The following is a 16,258-nucleotide window of genomic DNA, read 5'->3' as shown; positions in this document are numbered from 1 at the left end:
ATAAATATTACAGGCTTGAAAATCCATATTTTATTAATGTTAGTTCTGCGTCATGTTTCCCCTCCCTGCTCCCGCCCCCACATCATGCCTTGTCTGAAATTGGGATATATCTCATGGTATTTAAAAGCTAAACCCCAATGATTTACTTGGTACTTATATTCTGTTATATGGAATAATCTCCATTGAAATCAGCAAAGCTTAGACAGAACGTCTTTATACCTTTTTATTATTATTGATTATTTTTAGCTAATGAGTAAATATCCGCTGATTTCATAAGTTTTGGATAGTTCCTAAAAGTTATACTTAAATGTATACAATATTATGATAGTTTATACAATCATATCACTCTCTTAAAATAAATTATTTCTTACAGTATTTATGTAATGATATTGATATTCTGGTTCTTAGGTCCTTGATCTGTATTGCACTTCTTTGACATCTTAAAAGATTTTTAATATGTTTTATTTTTTTAATTTATTTTTGGCTACACTGGGTCTTTGTTGCAGCACTTAGACTTTCTCTGGTTACAGCACATGGGGGCTTCTCTCCCTTTGCAGTGCATGGGCTTTTCATTGTTGAGGCTTCTTTTGTTGCTGTGCACAGGCTCTGGGGCATATGGGCTTCAGTAGTTGCAGCCCATGGGCTCAGTAGTTGTGGCACACAGGCTTAGCTGCCCCATGACATGTAGGGTCTTCCCAGTTCAGGGATAGAATCGATGTCACCTCCTTTAGCACATGGATTCTCAACCACTGGATCACCAGGGAAGTCCTGACTTCCTGACTTCCAAGCTCTGACTTCTTGACTTCTAAGTCCTTACTTAGAACTTGAAGGTAATGATGTTTTAGGGGGAAAAAAATGGTAAGCAATCTATAAAAATTTCTGCAAGCATGTTCCTCTTAGAAATAAGGGGAAAATACTACAAGGATATTAACCTTGGAAAGGTGAAGGTGAAGTTGCTCAGTCGTGTCCGACTCTTTGTGATCCCGTGGGCTGTAACCGACTAGGCTTCTCCATCCTTGGGATTCTCCAGGCAAGAATACTGGAGTGGATTGCCATTTCCTTCTCCAGGGGATCTTCCTGACCCAGGGATCGAACCCAGGTCTCCTGCATTGGAGGCAGACGCTTTAACCTCTGAGCCACCAGGAAACAAATTTTTGCCCATTAAATTACATGGAAGAAAGCTAAGTGTCCATCAACAGATGAATGGATAAAGAAGATGTGGTACCTGTGTGAATGGAATATTACTCAGCTATGAAAAGAAATGAACTTAGGTCATTTGTAGAGAAATGGATTAAACTAGTCTGTCATACAGAGTGAAGTAAGTCAGAAAGAAAAAAATAAACATTGTATATTGATGTATGCATGTAGAATCTAGAAAAATGATACAGATAATCTATTTGCAGGGCAGGAATAGAGGCACAGATATAGGTTATTGATGTGCACATGTCAAGGGACAGGGTGAGTCAAACAAATGGGAAGATTGAAAAAAACATATACACACTGCTATCTGTAAAATAGATAGCTAGTGGCAATGTGTTGTATAGTAGCTCAGCTTGGGGAGCTCAGTTTAGGGCTCTGTGATGGGACTGTGTCGTGAGGAGATGGGTGGCTAGGATTGGAGGGTCAGGCGATTCAAGAGGGAGGGGATATACAGATGCATATAGCTGATTCATGCTGCTGTGCAGCAGAAACTAACACATGATTGCAAAGCAACTATACCACAATTAAAACAGATTACACAGTGAGATACAGGTTATTAAAGTGTTGAATATTTTTATTCTAAAGCATTATCTATTTTGAAAGAAAGGCAACTGGTCATGACTTAGAAAACAGTTCCAATGGCTCTTGATAATGTAAAGAGAATACAAATAATTTTAGATCAATGACAATATAATGCAAACATTGATTTTGTGTGTCTATGGCATCATATGATGTCAGGCAGTGAATAAGCTCCATGCATTTCACTGTATTTATAGTATTTACTGTTGAAGATTTTGTCTTTTTTTTTTTTACCTAAAACCTCCTGGTGAAAATTTTGTTGGTATGTGTCATGAGAGACTGCAAAGATGAAAGTTTGAACCCTCAGAACTATACAACACTAATAAGGTAGGACTAATCAGAACTGAAAGAATAACTGCAGCATACTTATGAGAATCAACAGCTTTCTCATTCTATTAAACTCCTCACCAACAGTTGATTTGAACACAACAGCTTATTAAACTTCTATTCTTCACTGTGTTCTTAATAATCAATTATTTTATAAAATGCACTTGTAAGTCTCATTTCCAGTAGAAAGCCTACAATTATTGATTTATTATATTTCTCTCAACTGGGGGCCAAGTCTTTAATTCACATACTGAAAACATAGGGCATTCTCAGGAAAACAAGCCCCTGTGAAAATCTCAGTTTGAGGTAAAGCACAATAAAATGCTTCTCCTGCTTTTCATATCTTTTGTATACTATATAAAGTCTCTAAATATTGTTCTACATATGATATGAAAATAAAGATTTTTCTCTGTACAAATAACAATTAGCTAAAGAACATCAGGCTATCGAAGTTCAATCCCAGGTTTGAGAAGATCCCCTGTAGAAGGAAATGTCAACCCACTCCAGTATTCTTACCTGGAGAGTCCCATTAACAGGAGACCCTGGTGGGCTACAGTCCATGGGGTCATAAAATGTTGGACATGCTTGATCGACTAAATGCACACACATGCCCGCACACACACATACACACACAGAGGTCTTCACATTTTTCTATGTGGTTTTCTTCTCCATTTTTAGTGTTCAAATGAAACTACTATGACATCAAAACACCCGCAAAATTGACCTTTCTAATATCTGAATAATAGATTCACATTTTGAATAGACACATCTCCCTTTTTAGTTTTGATGCTTTGATATTTCCAGGTTGTTAACCCTACTATTTCCCACCACTTATATTTTGTCCTTCACTAATAACTCCACATGCTGTGCAGTGAGCAAGTTAAATCACCATTATATCTTCTTTCTGTTTCTTATCTTTCTTCTTATGAAAAAATTTTATCTCATAGTCTATTATACTTATTTTCTCAAGTCTAATAATCATAAGCTTAAAAAATCCTATATAATACTTTACAGCTTTCAAATCCCTTTATATACACATGATAAAGTCATCATTTCTTTTCACATTTAAAAGTTTCTTGATTATCATTTAATATAAGTGCTTGAATTTTCACACTGATATATCTTTGGTTTCTGAGTCTAATTAGTAGCATTAACATCAAAGACAATTGCATTTTTTGCATTTATACTAATCCTTGAAACATGTTCTCACTCTTTTTTATCCAATGCATTTTATGAGTTATAAATTAGCATTAGCAAAAGCAAAACCATCAGAGAATAAAATTTCCAAAGGTCATAATGTCATTAAGAATAGAATTGCCTACTCATTATCATTATTTTATTTTTGACCATGAATTCATTTATGCAAAGGTTTTCTTTTTTTCTTTAGTCTTTTAGAGTGAGATAAGTTTCCACTTAAGACTGTGTCATGTAAAGGAAACTGTAAGTTTAATGTGGTGCTAAATGGCTTGCATAGACACTATTTGTCACTAAGTAGTATATGCTCTTCATTGTCAAGTAGCCAGAGTGGTATCAAAGAGGAAAATTCTTGAGGGTATATATGTTGCTGTAATCACAAAGTTTTAAGAATTATTTTATGAAATACAAAGCTTTCAAATGAGTTTTTACATCTCAAGGGTTATCTGCCAAGTTACATACATAGAAAAGTTAATAACAAAAGAATATTTATTTCTTAAGTACATATATTAACTATGAAAACTCGATCAGTTTACATTTGGTAAAACATTTCAGGAAAGACAGTTTTCAAGGGAACTTATTTGAAGAATCAATAGCTTTTAAAAACACTGTTCTCTAATATAAATAATGTCCTTTAAATAACCTGTGATAGGTCAGAAAATACAAATTAACTATTACCTAATAGAAGGATGGGCTTCCTCGGTGGCTCAATGGTAAAGAATCCACCTGCCAATACAGGAAATGTGAGTTCTATTCCTGGGTCAGAAAGACCCCTTGGAGAAGGAAATGGCAACCCACTCCAGTATTCTTGCCTGAGAAATACCATGAACAGAGGAGCCTGGAGGGTTGCAGTTCATGGGCTCACAAAGAGTCTGACACGATTGAGTGATTAACAACAAATTCATATCTGCTTCCTAAGGTTTTCATTTCTTTCTTCCTTCAAAACCAGGTTACTCTTTGTTGTAGTTTCTTAAAAACATGTGCAAATTTTTCAGATTCAAAACTGTAATTAAAATATAATATTTTATAATAATCCTCTAGAGTCTGTACTTCTTCATATTCTTGAAAGAATAGATAACAATCTCTGTCTTAATTTTCTCTTCCATTTACTATCCATTCCAATCCACTGAATTCTGATTTTGCCTTTTTCACTCTGTGGAAATACTTTTAGCTGTTATCTGCTAACATCCTGTTGCCAAAGCTGACTGATTTTCACCCTCACTTACTGAGACTTTCTGTTCCATCTGAGCTGCAGAGTAGCGTTCATTACTTTCCCCTTTAAATTCTCTCTTCCATTACCTTCCTTGATATAACTTTTTCTGGATTATTTTCATTTTCTCATTCTTTCTTTCATAATCACTTTCATGTATCTCTCTTTCTCCCTATATCCTTTAAATGTGTGCTTGCCTCAAGATTATATTCTCATCAATTTCTTTGTTCATTGATTTACTTTAAAATATTAAGCTTCTCAAAAATTCTAGAGCTATGCTAGGCACTGAAATTAGAATGGTAAATATGATATTAAACCCCCTCCTGTCAGAATACCAACAGGATTATATAAACCAGGCATCTAAATAACCTCCTAAAAATCCAGAGCTGTGGTAAGTCCAATTTTGGAGGAAGGAAATAATTTTATATAAACATGTGCAGAAATGCCTAATGTCATTTCTACTTTACTTACTCTCACTAACTCCTTAATGTTGCCAATTTCTCCTGCACACTCACAGCATCTTCCTTTGAATCTTCTTTTAATTTGAGATTATATGAAAATATCTATTGGAACTATTTTCCTGGCTCTCTCATAGGAACCTCAACATAGTCAATGTTAAATGGCATTTTAACTTAATCCATTGTCCCTCACACTCCATCTGTGTCAGAGATTTGAACTTTCAGTCATGAAGTATAGCTTAACCCTGCCTCTCTCTCTTCACTCTGAATCACAAAGTCTGTTTGTTTTACTTTTAATTGATTTGTGATTTTTCGTCCTACTTTCATCCATATTACCTCTCACTGCCACATTTCAGGCACTTATCACGTAAGTATCCTTATACTAATTTAAAAGCTGCTTTCTCTGATTGTAGACTGACCCAGTGAAATTCATCCTCCAAGGTCTTCCAGGCAATTTATTTAAAAGAATTTGCGATTAAGTCACACTATTCCATTTAAAAACCTCAATAGCATTCCATCGTATTAGGATCAAATCATAAGCTCCTTTACTAGATAATTCAGTGTAGCTGCTGTCCAAGCCAGGCTTTAGCAATAGGTGAACCGCAAACTCCCTGATGTTCAAGCTGGTTTTAGAAAAGGCAGAGGAACCAGAGATCAAATTGCCAACATCTGCTGGATCATGGAAAAAGCAAGAGAGTTTCAGAAAAACATCTATTTCTGCTTTATTGACTATGCCAAAGCCTTTGACTGTGTGGATCACAATAACTGTGGAAAATTCTGAAAGAGATGGGAATACCAGACCACCTGACCTGCCTCTTGAGAAATCTGTATGCAGATCAGGAAGCAACAGTTAGAACTGGACATGGAACAACAGACTGGTTTCAAATAGGAAAAGGGGTACATCAAGGCTGTATATTGTCACCCTGCTTATTTAACTTATATGCAGAGTACATCATGAGAAATGCTGGGTTGGAAGGAACACAAGCTGGAATCAAGATTGCTGGGAGAAATCTCAATAACCTCAGATATGCAGATGACACCACCCTTATGACAGAAAGTGAAGAGGAGCTAAAAAGCCTCTTGATGAAAGTGAAGGAGGAGAGTGAAAAAGTTGGCGTAAAGCTCAACATTCAGAAAACGAAGATCATGGCATCTGGTCCCATCACTTCATGGGAAATAGATGGGGAAACAGTAGAAACAGTGTCAGACTTTATTTTTTGGGCTCCAAAATCACTGCAGATGATGACCGTAGCCATGAAATTAAAAGATGCTTACTCCTTGGAAGAAAAGTTATGACCAACCTAGATAGCATATTCAAAAGCAGAGACATTACTTTGCCAACAAAGGTCCGTCTAGTCAAGGCTATGGTTTTTCCAGTGGTCATGTATGGATGTGAGAGTTGGACTGTGAAGAATGCTGAGCGCTGAAGAATTGATGCTTTTGAACTGTGGTGTTGGAGAAGACTCTTGAGAGTCCCTTGGACTGCAAGGAGATCCAACCAGTCCATTCTGAAGGCGATCAACCCTGGGATTTCTTTGGAAGGAATGATGCTAAAGTTGAAGCTCCAGTACTTTGGCCACCTCATGCAAAGGGTTGACTCATTGAAAAAGACTGATGCTGGGAGGGATTGGGGGCAGGAGGAAAAGGGGACGACAGAAGATGAGATGGCTCGATGGCATCATGGACTCGATGGACGTGAGTCTGAGTGAACTCCGGGAGATGGTGATGGACAGGGAGGCCTGCCCTGCTGCGATTCATGGGGTCACAAAGAGTCGGACATAACTGAGTGACTGAACTGAACTGCTGCCCACTTGTCCATACATTATCTTGCTTCTTTTTGCATTTAAACACATTTCTCTGATGTTATTTTCTACGCTAAATTATATTTTACCATCTGGATGTCCTTATTCATGTATCCTTTCACTACTAGGAAATATCCTCTCCTTTCTTTCTTTAACTAGATTAACCACTGTTTTTTTTTAGTTCAATAGTTCAGCAAAGTCTTACCTGACTTTTTGAATCCACACACACAAACATATCTCAAAATTTATCCTCACTAATGCTCCTATAATTTTCCTTGAATATTCTGTATAATTTAGAATTATACTTTTCTGTTACTTGTTTATATTAATATTAATCTCCACAGTGGAGCTGGATGTAAGATTGTGTGTGTATGGATATGTAGATAGATAGATAGATGTATTTATATAATATGTATCCTCTATGATATGGAAGAAACTGAATATACAGACAGAAAGTGGCCGAGAATATATGCCAGTAGAACTCTGACCCACAGTGTCTTGAGGACCCAGCCCGAGAAGTCAATCACAAACTCTACAGCTTTGTAGCAACCATTGCCATTCCTGTAGGAATCCAGGAGGCAAACATAAACTCTGCAGTAATTATCCCAAAATGGTTAGAACCTGGTTAATGACTCCAAGCCTCCTTGTGTTTGCCCACATTTCCAGTTCAGGACCAACATGAGAAAACAAATTTATCCTCAAGGCAGTCATGTAGGATGTGGAATGTCTACTTAGCTTTCCTCCATTTTCTCCATGCCAACAACCTCCATTCATGGCAAACCTGATATTTTCCCTTTTTTGCTAGTGTAAAGTGTTTCTACTCTCCTGCCTGCTTTCAAGTGTTTCAAAAGTGCAAGAGATAGTGGTCAACTCTCTAGCTATGGCAAGCTCTGAATAAAAAGATTGTGTATGTTAAGGAGATCATCCTGTATTTCTACAGTTTTCTTGGAAGGCACACCAAGATACCAAGTTCACATGGACTTAGTGTTCAAGCAAGTGTGATCTGCCTAAAGGGACCCTTTGACTTCCTTCTCACAGCTTGTTTGAGACTTCATTTATGTGTAAGTCAGCACCAGTTCTAAACTCCACTTTGTGTGTGTGTGTGTGTGTGTGTGTGTGTGTGTGTGTGTGTATGTAGACAGAGAGGTCTGAATTTCTCTGTTTATCAGAATTATATTACTGGTTACCATCATTTTTGGCATCCTCAGTGGAAACAGAAAATTTCTCCTCTTTCCTTTTTGCTCACTTTTGTTCTTCCATTTTGTGATGTGCTTTCTAAAAGTATTTGTCATACAAAGGAAATTAATCAAATATAACACTGAGATAGACCTTACTTACAAGTCTTCCTGAGTGGATGTCCAAGATCACTGAATTTGCTCTTCTCACTAAACTTACATTCATTTGGACACATTTGCTTTTGGTCATTAATGAAACCATATGTAATTTCTCTTGTTTCTTTTTTTTTTTTTTTTTGTCCTGATGGATTACTTTGATCCAGAGGTCTCTGATTTTCTGCCCTCCAGAGGCTGCTGATGATTGGGTCTGTCTGAATTCAGAGGAAGTGGTCAACAGTTAAATGGGGTTGGGGGTGGGGATAAGACATAACATTTAATTTTCAGTGCCCAGGCAAAACTTTTAATCCACCACTATTATCTATCATGGAGCTCTCTAAATCTAAATCTTATACTCCAAGAAAAACTCAGCTTCTCACATGTACCAATGATAAACCTGGTTTGTATGAATATCTCTCAAAATGGAATAATTTCAGTAAAGTGATTTGGGCCTTTGGTGGTGTTATAGTCTCAAATGTGTCACCCAAAATTCCTATGTTGAAGTCTTAACCCCTAGTTCCTTAAACTCCAGGATGTACTTGAATTTGGAAATATATTATTTAAAAAGATGATTATAGTTAAATGAGAACACTAATGTGGTCCCTAATCCAATATGGCTGAGATTAGTATATAGACATACACAAAGATTAGATCAAGTAAACACATGGGGAGAGATAGCCACCTATGAGTTAAAGAGAGAGCCCTCAGAATGAAACCAAATCTGCTGTCATCTTGACATTGGATTCCAGCCTCCAGAATTTGAGGCAATACATTTCTTTTGTTTAAGCTCCGCAGAGTATAGCTCTTTTTTTATCACATCCCTAGCAAATTTCACCTAAGGAAATTTTCCTTGGACAAAACTGTTCATTAGAGAAGTGACTTTTAAAAAAAGCTGAATAGCATTTCTCAGGCTCAATTAGTTCAGTTCAGTTCAGTTAAATCGTTCAGTCGTGTCCCACTCTTTGCAACCCCATGAATTGCAGCATGCCAGGCCTCCCTGTCCATCACCATCTCCCGGAGTTCACTCAAACTCATGTCCTTCGAATCAGTGATGCCATTCAGCCATCTCATCCTCGGTTGTCCCCTTTTTGTCCCGCCCCCAATCCCTCAGGATCAGGGTTTTTCCAATGAGTCAACTCTTCGCATGAGGTGTCCAAAGTATTGGAGTTTCGGTTGCAGCATCAGTCCTTCCAATGAACACCCAGGACTGATCTCCTTTAGGATGGACTGGTTGGATCTCCGTGCAGTCCAAGGGACTCTCAAGAGTCTTCTCCAACACCACAGTTCAAAGCATCAGTTCTTTGGCACTCAGCCTTCTTCACAGTCCAACTCTCACATCCATACATGACCACTGGAAAAACCATAGCCTTGCCTAAAGACTGATCTTCGTTGGCAAGGTAATATCTCTGCTTTTCAATATGCTATCTAGGTTAGACATAACTTTCCTTCCAAGGAGGAAGCATCTTTTAATTTCATGGCAGCAATCACCATCTACAGTGATTTTGGAGCCCAAAAATATAAAGTTTGACACTATTTCCACTGTTTCCCCATCTATTTCCCATGAAGTGATGGGACCAGATGCCATGATCTTCATTTTCTGAATGTTGAGCTTTAAGCCAACTTTTTCGCTCTCCTCTTTCACTTTCATCAAGAGGCTTTTTAGTTCCTGTTCACTTTCTGTCATAAGGGTGGTGTCATCTGCATATCTGAGGTTATTGAGATTTGTCCCAGCAATCTTTATTCCAGCTTGTGTTTCTTCCAGCCCAGCATTTCTCATGATGTACTCTGCATATAAGTTAAATAAGCAGGGTGACAATATACAGCCTTGACGTACTCCTTTTCCTATTTGAAACCAGTCTGTTGTTTCATGTCCAGTTCTAACTGTTGCTTCCTGACCTGTATACAGGTTTCTAAAGAGGCAGGTCAAGGGGTCTGGTATTCCCATCTCTTTCAGAATTTTCCACATTTCATTGTGATCCACACAGTCAAAGGCTTTGGCATAGTCAATAAAGCAGAAATAGATGTTTGTGTTTTCTTGAACTCTCTTGCTTTTTCCATGATCCAGCAGATGTTGGCAATTTGATCTCTGGTTACTCTGCCTTTTCTAAAACCAGCTTGAACATCAGGGAGTTCACGGTTCACGTATTGCTGAAGCCTGGCTTGGAGAATTTTGAGCATTACTTTACTAGCATGTGAGATGAGTGCAATTTTGCAGTAGTTTGAGCATTGATTGGCATTACCTTTCTTTGGGATGAAAACGGGAATGAAAACTGACCTTTTCCAGTCCTGTGGCCACTGCTGAGTTTTCCAAATTTTCTGGCATATTGAGTGCAGCACTTTCTCAGCATCATCTTTCAGGATTTGAAATAGCTCAACTGGAATTCCATTACCTCCTCTAGCTTTGTTCGCAGTGATGCTTCCTAAGGCCCACTTGTTTTCACATTCCAGGATATCTGGCTTTAGGTGAGTGATCACACCATTGTGATTATCTGGGTCTTTAAGCTCTTTTTTGTACAGTTCTTCTGTGTATTTTTGTATATCTTCTGCTTCTATTAGGTCCATACCATTTCTGTCCTGTATCGAGCCCATCTTTGCCTGAAATGTTCTCTTGTTATCTTTAATTTTCTTGAAGAGATCTCTAGTCTTTCCCATTCTGTTCTTTTCCTCTATTTCTTTGCATTGATTGTTGAGGAAGGCTTTTTTATCTCTCCTTGCTATTCATTGGAACTCTGCATTCCGATGCTGGTATCTTTCCTTTTCTACTCTGCTTTTTGCTTCTCTTCTTTTCACAGCTCTTTTTAAGGCCTCCTCAGACTGCCATTTTGCTTTTTTGCAATTCTTTTCCATGGGGATGGTCTTGATCCTTGTCTCCTGTACAGTGTCACGAACCTCCGTCCATAGTTCATCAGGCACTCTGTCTATCAGATCTAGTCCCTTAAATATATTTCTCACCTCCACTGTATAATCATAAGGGCCTTGATTTATGTTATATCTGAATGGTCTAGTGGTTTTTCCCCACTTTATTCAATTTAAATCTGAATTTGGCAATAAGGAGTTCATGATCTGAGCCACAGTCAGCTCCCGGTCTTGTTTTTGCTGACTGTATAGATCTTCTCCATCTTTGGCTATAAAAAATATAACCAATCTGGTTTTGGTGTTGACCATCTGGTGATGTCCATGTGTAGCATCTTCTCTTGTGTTGTTGGAAGAGGGTGTTTGCTATGACGAATGTGTTCTCTTGGCAAAACTCTATTAGTTTTTGCCCTGCTTCATTCCGTATTCCAAGGCCAAATTTGCCTTTTACTCCAGGTGTTTCTTGGCTTCCTACTTTTGCATTCCAGTCCCCTATAACAAAAAGGGCATCGTTTTGGGGTGTTAGTTCTAAAAGGTCTTGTAGGTCTTCATAGAACCATTCAACTTCAGCTTCTTTAGCATTACTGGTTGTGGCATAGGCTTTGATTACTATGATATTGAATGGGTTGCCTTGGAAACAAACAGCTCATTCTGCTCTTTTTGAGATTGCATCCAAGTACTGCATTTCAGACTCTTTTGTTGACCATGATGGCTACTCCGTTTCTTCTAAGGGATTCCTGCCCACAGTAGTAGATATAATGGTCATCTGAGTTAAATTCACCCATTCCAGTCCATTTTAGTTTGCTGATTCCCAGAATGTTGATGTTCACTCTTGCCATCTCTTGTTTGACCACTTCCAATTTACCTTGATTCATGGACCTAACATTCCAGGTTCCTATGCAATATTGCTCTTTACAGCACTGAACCTTGCTTCTTTCACCAGTCCCATCCACAACTCAATAGACAATGCCTTTTGGTATTCAGAGGCCACTGCATAAAATTTTGATTAAAAAATGCATTTACTATTGCATAATTTGACTAAAGCTAATGCAGGCAATGCTAGTTCATATCCTGGTCATGGAATTAAGATCCCACATGCAGCATTGTTGTTGCTGTTTAGTCTCAGCCATGTCCAACACTTTACAAGTCCATGGACTACACTACACCAGGCTTCCCTATGCTTCACCATCTTTCAGAACATGCTCAAACTCAAGTCCATTGAGTCAGTGATGCAATCCAACCATCTCATCCTCTGTTGTCCCCTTTTTCTCCTGGCTTCCATCTTTCCCAGCATCAGGATCTTTTCTAATGAGTTGGCTTTTCATATCAAGTGGCTAAAGTATTGGAGTTTTAGCATCAGTCCTTCTAATAAATATTCAGGACTGCTTTCATTTAGGATTGACTAGTTTGATCCCCTTGCAGTCCAAGGTACTCTCAAGAGTCTTCTCCAATACCACAGTTCAAAAGCATCAGTTCTTCAGTGTTCAGCCTTCTTTATGGCCTAACTCTCACATCCATACATGACTACTGGAAAAACCATCAATTAAGTTTAGTTCAGTCACTCAGTTGTGTCTGATTCTTTGCAACCCCATGGACTGCAGAACTCCAGGCTTCCCTGTCCATCACCAACTCCTGAAGCTTGCTCAAACTCATGTCCATTGAGTCAGTGATGCTATTTAAATATTTCATCCTCTGCCACAGGCTTCTCTTTTGCTTTTAGTCATTCCCTTCCCTCAGGATCTTTTTCCAGTGTTTGGCTGTCCACATCAGGTGGCCAAAGTATTGGAGATTCAGGATTAATCCTTTCAGTGAATACTCAAGATTGATTTCCTTTAGGATTAAATGGCTTGATCTCCTTGCAACCCAAGGGATTCTCAAAAGTCTTCTCCATCACCACAACTTAAAAGCATCAGTTTGGGGGCACTCAACCTTCTTAATGGTCCAAATCACATTCATAGAGTACCTGACTTCTGGTAAAACCATAGTTGTGATTATATGGACATTTGTCAGCAAAGTTATGTCTCTGCTCTCTAAATTTGTCATAGTTTTCCTTCCAAAGAGCAAGCATCTTTTAATTTCATGTCTGTAGTCACTGTTCACAGTGGCTTTGGAGCCTAAGAAATCAAAATCTGTCACTGCTTCCACTTTTTCCCCTTCAAGTTGCCGTGTAGTGATGGGACCAGAGGGGTTAGTGGTAAAGATCCTGCCTGACAATGCAAGAAACATAAAAGATACTGGTTCAATACCTGAGTCAGGAATATCCCTTGGAGGAAGGCATATCAACTCACTCCAGTGTTCTTGTCTGGAAAAATCCCATGGACAGAGGAACCTGGTAGGCTATAGTCTATAGTTTCACAAAGAGTCAGACAGGACTGAAGTGACTTAGCATGCAGTCATGATGGGAACAAATGCCATGATCTTAATTTTTGAATATTGAACTTTAAGCTAATTTTTTCACTCTTTCACATTCATTAAGAGGCTCTTTAGTTCCTCTTCCCTTTCTACCACTAGAGTGATACCATTTGCATATCTGAGGTTGTTGACATTTCTCCCAGAAATCTTGATTCCATCTTGTGATTCATCCTACCCAGCATTTTGCATGATGAACTCTATATAGAAGTTAAATAAACAGTGTTACAATATACAGCCTTCACATACTCCTTTCCCAATTTTGAGCCTGCCACTTGTTCCATGTTCTAAGTGCTGCTTTTTAACCTACATACAGGTTTCGTAGGGAACAGGTCTGGTGGTCTGGTGCTCCCATCTCATTAAGAATTTCCTACAGTTTTTTTGTGATCCACACTGTCAAAGACATTAGTGTAGTCAATGAAGAAGTAGATGCTAATTAGGAAATCCCTTTCCTTTTCCATAATCCAACGAATGTTGACAATTTGATCTCTGGTTCCTCTGCCTCTTCAAAATCCAGCTTGTACATCTGGAAATTCTCAATTCACATAATGCTGCAACCTATTTTGAAGGATTTTGAGCATAATCTTGCTGGCACGTGAGCTGAGAAGAATGGTATGGTAGTTTGTACATTCTTTGGCATTGCCCTTTTTGGAGATTGGAATGAAAACTGACATTTTTCCAGTCCTGTGTCCACTTCTAAGTTTTCCAAATTTGCTAACATATTGACTGCAGCACTTTAACAGCATCTTCTTTTAAGATTTTTAAATAGCTCAACTAGAATTCCATCACCTCCACTAGTTTTTTATTATTGCAATGCTTCCTAAGGCCCACTTAACTTCACACTCCAGTATATCTGGTTCTAGGTGAGAGAGCACACCATAGTGGTTATTAGGGCAATTAAGATCTTTTCTGTATAGTTTTTTGCTATCTTTTCTTAATGTATTCTGCTTCTGTTAGGTCCTTACTATTTCTGCCCTTTATTGTACCCCTCCTTTCATGAAACGTTCCCTTGATCACTCTAATTTTCTTGAAGAGATTTCTAGTCTTTTCCATTTCATCCTTTTCATTGTTTCTTTGCATTGTTTGCTTAAGAATGCTTTTTTATTTCTACTTCTATTCTCTGGAACACTGCATTCAGTTGGAGTATCTGTCCCCATCTTCTTTGCTTTTTACTTCTATTCTTTCCTCAGCTATTTACAAATTCTCCTCAGATAATTGCTTTGCCTTCTTGCATTTCTTTTTCTTTGTGATGGTTTTGGTCTCTTCCTCCTGTACACTGTCACAGACCTCCATCCATAGTTTTTCAGGTACACTGTCCACCAGATCTAATTCCTTGAATCTATTCGTCCTGTCACCTCCATTGTATAAGTCATTTGATTTAGGTCATACATCATGGCCTATTGGTTTTCCCTACTTTCTTCAGCGTAAGCCTGAATTTTACAATAGTAGTTCCCAATCTGAGCCATAGTCAGTTCTAGATTTTGTTTTCTATGACTATATAGAGCTTCTCCATCTTTGGCTACAAAGAACATAATCAATCTGATTTTGGTATTGGCCATCTGGTGATGTCCATGTGTAGAGTCATATCTTAGGTTGTTGGACAATGGTTTTGCTATGACCAGTCTGTTCTCTTGACAAAAGTTCGTTAGCATTTGTTCTCCTTCATTTTGTACTCCAAGTCTAAATTAGCCTGTTTGTAATTTTGGGTATTTCTTGACTTCCTACTTTTATATTCCAGCCCCCTAAGAAGAAAAAGACATCTTTATTGGTGTTAGTTCTAGAAGGTTTTGTATATATTATAGAACATGTCAACTTCATTTTCTTTGGTATCTCTTTTTGGGACATAGACTTGGATTACTGTGCTCTTGAATGGTTTTCCTTGGAAACAAACTGAGATTATTCTGTCACTCATGAGATTGCACTCAAATACTGCATTTTGGGCTTTTATGGACTGTGAAGGCTAATCCATTTCTTCTAAAGGATTGTCACCCACAGTAATAGATATAATGACCATCTGAATTAAATTTTCCCATTCTCATCCATTGTAGTTCACTGATTCCCTAAGATATCAGTGTTCAATCTTGCCATCCCCTGCTTGACCAGGTCCAGTTGCCTTGATGCATAGACGTAACATTCCATCCTTACAGCACTGAACTTAACTTTCACTAAAAGACAGATCCACAACTGAGCATCATTTCTTCTTTGGCCCAGCCTCTTCATTCATTCTGGAACTATTAGTAATTGTCCTCTGCTCTTCCCCAGTAGCCTACTGTACACTTTCCTTCTGACTTTGGAGCTCATCTTCCAGTGTCATATCTTTTTGCCTTTTCATACTGTCCATGTGGTTCTCTAGGCAAGTATACTGGAGTGGTTTCCTTGTCCTTCTCCACGTTACCACATTTTGTCAGACTTCTTCACTATGACCCATCCATCTTGGTTTACCTTGTCAGGCATGGCTCATAACTTCATTGAGATGAGTCCCTTTGCCATGACAAGGCTGTGATCTATGAAGCGACGCAGGGGTTTTGGGGGTGGGGTAGGGTGGTTATTGCTCTTCATCCTGTTCACAGTGCTATTTGTCTTGCTGTTCACACTCCCTGCACTGTTCAGTGAACCCAGGTTAGGTGAGGTGCAAGCTAAGAGGATGGAAGAAGACACAAGAACCTATAGGAACTGCAGACTTCTCTTCTGGCTCTCACAGCAGCCATAGCAGTAGACATAACAACCTCTCTTCTATCTGACATAGCAAGCATAACTGTATTCTCTCCTGGCTGACACAGAAGCCATAGCAATATTTGTGCTATATTCTCTCCCTTTATGGCTTACCCAGTGGACACAGACATGACACAGCCGTGATTCCCTCCATTTCATAGATGGAGCTCACACATATGTGTA

The 16,258-nt window shown here is 38.4% G+C and overlaps 1 non-coding gene across 1 annotated transcript; it reads right to left on the bottom strand.

The window, feature by feature from the left end:
* Positions 1–1,073: 1,073 nt before the first annotated feature.
* Positions 1,074–1,146, bottom strand: TRNAW-CCA (transfer RNA tryptophan (anticodon CCA)). The gene has a single exon. It is a non-coding gene; the product is annotated as a tRNA-Trp (tRNA).
* Positions 1,147–16,258: the final 15,112 nt, after the last annotated feature.

The sequence above is a fragment of the Ovis canadensis genome, chromosome 17 (assembly GCF_042477335.2).
Source record: "Ovis canadensis isolate MfBH-ARS-UI-01 breed Bighorn chromosome 17, ARS-UI_OviCan_v2, whole genome shotgun sequence".
Taxonomy (NCBI): Eukaryota; Metazoa; Chordata; class Mammalia; order Artiodactyla; family Bovidae; genus Ovis; species Ovis canadensis.
The sequence above is the reverse complement of the archived record's forward strand: the minus strand, read 5'-3'. Positions and strand labels throughout refer to the sequence as shown.